The following is a 6,000-nucleotide window of genomic DNA, read 5'->3' as shown; positions in this document are numbered from 1 at the left end:
TGCCTCTGCAACACAGGTGTGTTTAAACTAAGCTGTGGGGGAGAGGGGATGAACGGGAAACATAAGGATGGAGATAAAGGGAAAGTGAGAATAAGAAAAGTTAAGAATGACAGCAGAATCAACAGAGCAGAAAGCTCAAGAAGAGATCGTACAGTATGGCCAAGTGAAATAGGAATTGATATGGGAGGTGTGGGGAGTATTGAATTAAAAGTATTATATATGAACGCACGGAGTATAAGAAATAAAGTGGATGAGCTTGAGGCACAGTTGGAAATTGGTAAGTATGATGTTGTGGGAATAACAGAGACATGGCTTCAAGTGGACAGGGCCTGGGAAATGATATTCAAGGGTATACGTCCTATCGAAAGGACAGACTGATGGGCAGAGGGGGTGGGGTGGCTCTGTTGGTGAGGAATGATATTCAGTCCCTTGCGAGGGGGGACATAGAATCAGGAGACGTAGAGTCAGTATGGATAGAACTGAGAAATTCTAAGGGTAGAAAGACCCTGATGGGAGTTATCTACAGGCCCCAAAACAGTAGTCTGGATGTAGGGTATAAGTTGAATCAAGAGTTAAAATTTGCATGTCGCAAAAGTAATGCTACGGTTGTTATGGGGGACTTCAACATGCAGGTAGACTGGAGGAATCAGGTTGGTACTGGACCCCAAGAAAAGGAGTTTGTGGAGTCCCTCCGAGATGGATTCTTAGAACAGCTTGTACTGGAGCCTACCAGAGAGAACGCAGTTCTAGATTTAGTGTTGTGCAATGAACTGGATTTGATCAGGCAGCTCGAGGTAAGGGAGACATTAGGAGGTAGTACCATAATATGATAAGTTTTAATCTACAATTTTTCCAAAATATTTCCAAGAAATGGAAGTGAATCTGAATTGAAAGAAAGGAAATTGCATGAATCTGTGCCAAATGTCGAATGTTTGTCTAATCTCCTTGAAGAACATTGAATTTAAATGTGTGGAGAGTCAGATTCTTATGTGATTACATTATTGATACCATAAAACAGAAGTGAAATATATCTTTATGAGCAGCAAATCTTGAATGTTCAACTGATATTTATACCTAAAAGCAAGTTATGGCAAAAATTCAAATGTGCATTTTTATTGAACAGTATCTGCATTATGCATCCGATTGACAGCTGAGCATGAAAGCTCCATCAAATATATAAATTGCTTTGGACAACCCACAGGGAACGAAAACCTTCTGGCATCCAAATACAATGTTGTAAGTACCTCAGTCATTTGAATGTTTAAGACAGATCAGCAGGCTAAAGTGTCAAATCTGAAGTAAATGTATTTTAAGATTATATCCAAGAAACCTATCAACTTGTAATCTTGTTCAAAAACAAAACAAAAACATGCAAAGACTATTTTGTAACAAAATGGAACACTTGCATAATCATGTTTGAATAACCAAAATACTGAAAATATTGCAGAGCTTAATTTTTCTTTGCTATTCCACATTTTTTTCTCTCATGTCACTGCTACTCTGCAGAAAGAAGAAGACGTTGAGCTGAAAGATACCTTGGTATTAATCTTCCTGAAGGACCCAGCATTTGAAATCTGTGTAGAGTCAGATTCCTAATTCATTGTGTAATTCATATCATTAAATGAAGGTGAGACGTAACTCTCTGATGCATGCAAAAACTATGGGACTTGATCATTAACACAAAATAATCTGCAGATGCTGGGGTCAAAGCAATACTTACAACACGCTGGAGGAGCTCAGCAGGTCGGGCAGCATCCGTGGAAAAGATCTGTCGACGTTTCGGGCCGGAACCCTTCGTCAGGACGGTTCCAGCCCGAAACGTCGACAGATCTTTTCCACGGATGCTGCCCGACCTGCTGAGCTCTTCCAGCGTGTTGTGGGACTTGATCATTGTGGTCAGCAGCTTTTAAACCATAGATAAGACACATTCCATTCACATTTAAAGATAAGAGTTAACCAATCAGATAGCCCCTATACAAATAATGCAATACCAAGGGAAGCTTCCAGTATCATACAAATGTAACCACCAGGAGACACACTGAACTTTTTGAGTTGTAATATTTTTCTGATGGATATTATCTATGAAAATCCCAGAGTCATTATTCCATTTCAGACAATGTAAAGTATAATTACATGATTTATATCACACTGGAATGGTACCTTTTATAGTGATAACTTTTATAGTGAACACATGAAAAGATGTAATAGTTCTGTCATGAACATTACATGTAGCTATAGAGATATCCCAGGATAAAACATGAATAAGCTGAGATATGATGTGGTTCCCTAGATCATGCTGATTATATTTCCATAAATGATCTAGTTTAAGATGGTATATGGGAGGGCATAATCATCATATATTTATGTCTCCCTAGAGAATGATGAATCATGGGCATAATGTCAATATTACCATTGCTAGATTGTTTAAGAAAGAGGGTGCATGTTTGTTCTGGATCTGTAGAAATTGGTGAATATTTTGAAGTATGTGGTATATATTGACATACCCAATGACTAGAGTCATTAACAGCATCATCAAATTTGTGTCATATTCACAACTATACATGTGAGTCATCTCAACTGCAACGTTGTGAGTAGGGAAAATTGGCAAAAAGGTAACAACAACAACTAATATTAGAACAAATTTCATAATGTCCAGCATCTGTCAACTCAGTTTGAAGTCTTCTGGCTGATTAGTGATTTGTTCACTGTAGACTAGCACCGAAGGCACTGGGTCAGATGTCACTAGCACATTAACCACGGTGCTTGTTGTCTTCGTCAGATACCTCTTTAGAGCACTTGCATTGACTGGCATGTATCCACTTACTTTTACCTTCTACTTTCAATGCCTAGTTGGTAATTAACAGCACTTAATAAGGACCTTCCCATCAACTTCCCAGTGGTTCCTTATGGGATTTCTTAATCAGGACCGATCAACTCACCAGGACTCAGGATATATCCTCCTTCTGTTGGGACACTCCACACTCCAGTCTGTTGAGAAGCTAACTGTACAACTTAGGTTAATTTCACACAATTGTTGACTAACTTCTCTGCTCTCACAGGTATATCAGCCTCTCTGAGATCATGGGCTCCCAGCAGCGACATAGTTTCCTGATGAAGGGTCTCGGGCCAAAACATTGATTCTTTATTCTTTTCCATAAATGCTGTCTAATCTGCTGAGTTCCTCCAGCATCTTGTGTGTGTTGCTTTGGATTTCCAGCATCTGCAGACTTCCTTGTGTTTGTAAGTGACATAGAAAGCCCTGTTACCACCTCAAAGGGATTTAGTTTTGTTTTCTTGTTTGGGATTGCCCTGATGTTACATACGGTGCTACACAGGAAGAGCTATAGGCCATGGTATGCCTTCCTCATGATACTTAGCCAGTTGTTGTTTGATGGTTCCATTCATTTGTTCTACTCTGGGTGATGTGGATAATGAAAAATCCCTTCAATGTTTATCAGTCAACGTGATTCCTGACAAACATTTCCAGTGAAATATGTTCCTTGTTCAGAGTTGATGTGACATGGCAATCCCCATCTAGGAATTTCATCTTTGATCAGAGTATTTGCTTCATATGTGGCAGTAGTTTTCTTTCTGGGAATAGCTTACACCCATCTTGAAAACTTGACCACTATTACCAGTACATCTGAGTATCCTTGACAGTTTGGCAGAGTACTGTAGTCCAAATATGAGTGTAAAAATAGATAAGATGTGGCAGGAGCACTTAATTATGCTAGCTTCTCTGTTGCTCCAGGATTTGTTTTCTGGCATGTCATGAATCTTTCAAATGTTTGTTGAGCTTGTGCCCTGAACTTTGGATTCCACCACCATTGGGAAAATTGGTTGATCAACTTTTCCATTCCAATGCATCTGCTGTGCCAGATGAGGAAGCAATATATTTGGAGCTACCAGTCTATGACTAGTTCCATATCTCTATGCTCCATCACTGTTTAACTTCCCACCATTCTCCATCTAAAGCCACTTTTCCAAGTTAGAGAATTGAGCGTGCATCTCTTGATACCTTGTATACCTTGTCTGTGATACAGACTTCAACTTTGTTTCCATAATTTCATTTGCTGGGTTTACTGCATATGTTCTTAGTACTTGTTCATATTCTTTGTCTTTTTTAATTTCTTCTATTTCTTTTCATGTTGCCCTTTCCACTATTTCATCTAGGACTGTATTTGCATGGTTTTCCATTATTGTCATTTTGGGGTGGCTTTTACATTTTAATGCAGCCATTTCCAATGGTAATTTTATGATATTCATAAGTTCTAGTACTGGTTGGTCATTCTTGATCAGGGTTCCGACAGCTGAAAGAAATCCCCTTTGTCTCTATAAGTTTCCAAAATGATGAACAATTCTAAAAGCATATCGAGAATCAGTGTGGATATTAGATGATTTTCCTTATGCCAGCTTATGGACTTCAATCAGAGCTTTCAGCTATGCCTATTGTGCAGAGGTACCAGAAGCCATTTGAATTCCTTTCTCAATCATCGAGGAGCCAGAAGTGTACGGCATCAGATCTTCAGCAGAACCAACAGGATGTTGTCCGTTTTCATGTTCTTGGTTTACATGTGTCAGAGATTCCTAATGCAGGTACAATACACAATGTCACCATTAAAATTTGAAACACTTTTAGTTGATCTTCACTAAGGGTCACAGGTCATCTGAGCCCTCAGTGTCTTACAGCATATTGTTCAGCGGTTGTGCAATAGTTGATGGATCTGCTACTATAGGGGATAGTTTCTTAATACGTTGATTAGCAATCCAGTTATTCATTGTCAGTCTCTTTTTCTAGCTTTCATCTTCAGTCCTATATGTCTTTATGCCCTTGACCTTTACTGGAGCAAGCTGTAACATCACTGCCAATCTTATTGTTTCATCATTGTCATCCTCACTTGAGCTTCTATGAGCTTCTGTTGAGTTCATGTCATATCCGTCTTGTAGTTCGCAGAGTTCAGATGATGTTGCTGCCTCAGGGGTCTGTCTAACGTCGGCTGTAGCTCTTTGAAGTTCAGATGTTGTCACTGTCTCGGAGGACTGTCCAATGTAGATTGTCCAAAGGAGGAGTGTTAGAAGTAGCATCACTAGAAGCATCACCAGAAATACTTGCCACTGGTCTGCCAGGACCACCTACCTGAGGTCCTTGTTTCGTTTTTTATTTTGTTTCAGTCTTCTTTGAAATTCCGTACTCTGCACTTCAATTTGATTATCATGTTTTTTCATCTGTTCAGTTAATGCAAATATTTGCTCTTGAGACTTTTTACTGTCTATATCATTTTGTCTTTCTAGTTTATCACATCTCACGTTTCATTCTCAATTGATTAAAAATGCGTTTATTCACCCCATTAACTTTCATTCACTCACAAATTCCATCAAACTGATCGTGTGTTTTTATCTTTTACTCACACATTCCATATTTTTCTATTTCCTCAGGCATTCTCTGGACCTTATCACTTGCCTCCATAATAAACTTTAAATTGTTTGTATATTTCATCTCGAATTTTTCATTAATTTTATCAAGCTGAAATTTTTTATTGAGCTAAGACCTCACTTTTACAACTTTGGCCATTGTCTTAATTCAATCTTGTGTAATACTTAATTTGTATGTACAGTTTATTATTTTGACCACACTCCCGACATATTAATGGACTGAATCTGAAATTTCAATAGCTTTCCTGCAATCAAAGTTTTCTTTTGCACTCTACTAGCATGCATATATTGTACTTCACTGGCTTGCACGTGTTTAATTTTTCTCATGCATAAATACTGCCTTGCATGTATTTAAGTATTTTCATGCTCCACTGGCTTACATGTATTTAATCTTCACAGATCTGTTTTTTTAAAATAGCGATGTAGTAGTTTCCTCACTCTTCCTAATGATGTATTGAATCCAGAAGTTTTCTCTCAGACAAATTGGAATAGAGGAAGCTCTTACATTTTTTGTTTGTGTGCTGTAAATTTCCACTTTGTCTGTGAGGCTTCTAAGACCGTAAGTGT

Source organism: Mobula birostris, chromosome 3 (assembly GCF_030028105.1).
Source record: "Mobula birostris isolate sMobBir1 chromosome 3, sMobBir1.hap1, whole genome shotgun sequence".
In the NCBI taxonomy this organism is placed as follows: domain Eukaryota; kingdom Metazoa; phylum Chordata; class Chondrichthyes; order Myliobatiformes; family Myliobatidae; genus Mobula; species Mobula birostris.
The sequence above is the reverse complement of the archived record's forward strand: the minus strand, read 5'-3'. Positions refer to the sequence as shown.